Source organism: Archocentrus centrarchus, chromosome 8 (assembly GCF_007364275.1).
Source record: "Archocentrus centrarchus isolate MPI-CPG fArcCen1 chromosome 8, fArcCen1, whole genome shotgun sequence".
NCBI classification, from domain to species: domain Eukaryota; kingdom Metazoa; phylum Chordata; class Actinopteri; order Cichliformes; family Cichlidae; genus Archocentrus; species Archocentrus centrarchus.
The window spans coordinates 16869128-16871994 of NC_044353.1; positions in this window are offsets into that span (position 1 = coordinate 16869128).

Genomic DNA, 2867 nt, shown 5'->3' on the forward strand with positions numbered 1-2867 from the left:
AGCAGGGGTGGCTGCACCCAACACGATTCTCCAAGGTAGTTGGCTTGTCACTGCTAATGCCTGAAACTTATCCCTTCACAGACACCATTTTCCCCCCACTCACTCTCTTCTCCCTGTTTCTTCCACTTTTTCTCTGCAACCTAAAGCCATTAGCTGAGAAAGAGGAGCTGTGACAGCTGAAACTGTGAGATTGGGAGCAGCGCTGACATTGCTAGTTTTAGCCTTGCTACGCTTTCATTGTGATGGATGATTGACTGGTTTCCTCAACACCTGGCCTGCTGTTTTGTAAGATAATAGTGAAAAATAATACTGTAACAATGCTGAGTGACTGCTTTGAAAGATTTATTTGACGCAAGCTCCAACAGTTCTCTAATATGGTAGCACTGTTTGCAGGAGCCAGATTTAAAACCCCAGCTGTCATATCTCTGCTTTGTTATAATATAGAACTCTGCTGTTTTCCTTAACATGAAAACAAATTTGAAGATTGGCAAAACTCCCTCAGTTTTTCTGAGAAAACTTTTTTTTTTCTTTTTAGCACATATGACACTGAGTGACACACAGCTTCAGGAAAGAAAACAATGTCGCTGACCTTTATTTCACCTGCAAAACAAAATCTAATAGTTGGCATAATCCCATTTTCCTCATTCAGGTGGTAAGTTTGGATAAACAAGGCGCCACCCCACACAGGTCTAACATTACTGTAGAATAACAACAATCTCTCTCATACATTAATTAGGATTTCCAGTTGCATTACTTTTTTCCCCTTGACAGCTGGTTTCCGTTTGCTCCATTTGCCCCAGATGATCTGTCTCTACTCCTATAAACCCACTCAATTATGCAGCAAGTTTCAGCTCATTGTTGAGTCATCTGGTTGGGTGCCTTTTTACTCTTTTGGTTCCTTCTCACTGCTCTCAGAATGTCTGTAGCTGCGCCATCAAATGGCACGCACAGCTTGGGACACCACTGTTATATTTAAATGTGAAAACCAGAGAAATGCGATTTTGTATATGTCTGTGTAGATTCTCAGTTATCCAGGTCATAGTAGTCTCTGGAGCTTGAAAAAGGCGACTGGACTTCTTTTTGTTTCTTGAAGACGTTTCACCTCTCATCCGAAAGGCTTCTTCAGTTCTCAACCAAATGGTGGAGAGACCCAGGTATTTAAACCCCTGTGGGCGTAGTCCCCTGGAGGTGGTTATGACCCTCTATTGATCATGTGCTGGAACACATGTGCCCAGGTGTGAAGGGGGCGTGGGTCTCTCCACCATTTGGTTGAGAACTGAAGAAGCCTTTCGGATGAGAGGTGAAACGTCTTCAAGAAACAAAAAGAAGTCCAGTCGCCTTTTTCAAGCTCCAGAGACCGATTTTGTATAGTTCTACTTCTAAAGAAAGCAGGCAGGGTTCCATCCGTGGTTCTACATAGTACTGTTTTAAGTGCACAAAGACATGAGTCTTCTTGCGGAACCTACTTTATCGAAACTACCAGTTTAATCTCAATGTCATCGACACATGCACCTGCTGTGTGCATATCATGAAAGCAGTTTATCAAATTGCAAATGCTTTCTGCACACTCAAGCAGACAATTGTGTACAATGGACTGCTGTTTCCTGCATTATTAATTTCCTGTGTTGATCAAAATGCATTATGGTGGGTATCTGCTGAATAGTCTGACACCCTAAATGTTGCTTTGTTGTGTAGGATAGCACATGCAACATGGCTAAACAAACTGTCTTAACCTGTCAAACATGTTTTCTGCACACTTCTGTTGTGATGTGATCCCGTCGTATTACAGGAAAAGCAGCAAGAAAACTTTGCAGAGGTGCATAGCACAAAGGAGAAAAAAATCAAACATTTCAAAAATGTAACCACTCTCAGGCAGAATTTTGTATGCAACGCTGTATAGTGAATTACAGTGTAGTCTGACAGGTTGCAGATTTTCTTCCTTTTCGATGGAACATTGAAAGACATCTAAGGCAGCCTTTGCATGTGTCTGCTGTGTTGTGTTACTTTTCTTTGTGCTACTCAGTGCTGCAAAAGAATCTTTTCTCTAATAGTGACAGGGTCTGTTGACAAATTACAGCAAAAGCAGGAAAGGCGTATGCGAATCTTATCCAATCTCTTGCAATCAATCTCCCACATACACGAGTAACATGCCATATAACTTAAAATGCACAGGGCAGCCTCGTTCTTTTTCAGTCATTGCCATCAAAGCCCACACTTACAAACTGCAGCACGTCTAAGCACTATTAGCCATGGCTAAGCTGCATATTGACAGTGTTGTTTGCAAGCAGTGACACAAGGACTGATCTCCTAATGGCACTGAAATGTTTATGGAGAATATCTTGAGAGACAAAAACAGTCATGGGCTTTTGCAGGTAATCCACTGTGTGATGCTGTGTGCAGGAATTGCTTCATGCCCTCACTGGTTTGCAAATGTTAAAAATGACGAGAGAAAAATAAAAGCTTCAAACCATAATATTCTTACATCTCAAAGTGTTTATTAAAATTCAAGGACAGACCATTAATTCTAGGAGGAGGTTTTCAAGATATAAATAAATCCAGCTCTTTGCCGGATACTATGGATGAATGTGGCAGAGTTCATCATCACAACTGCTTTTTTATTTTATTCATCAACAAAAACAATCACAAAAGAACTTCCTCCTTAACATCTTATAGCTGGATTTCTGATATCGCAGGGTCAGTTTTGTACTTGCACAAACATCATTATGATTAGACAGAGAAATATTACTGGCATATGGTAAAGATTCAAGGATATTTGAAATTAGTCAAAAGTCTTGTGCTCGCCAGCACCGTCCATCAACTGTGTACAGCCCACAGATGTAACCACCGTGATGTCACCCAGTGGTTAG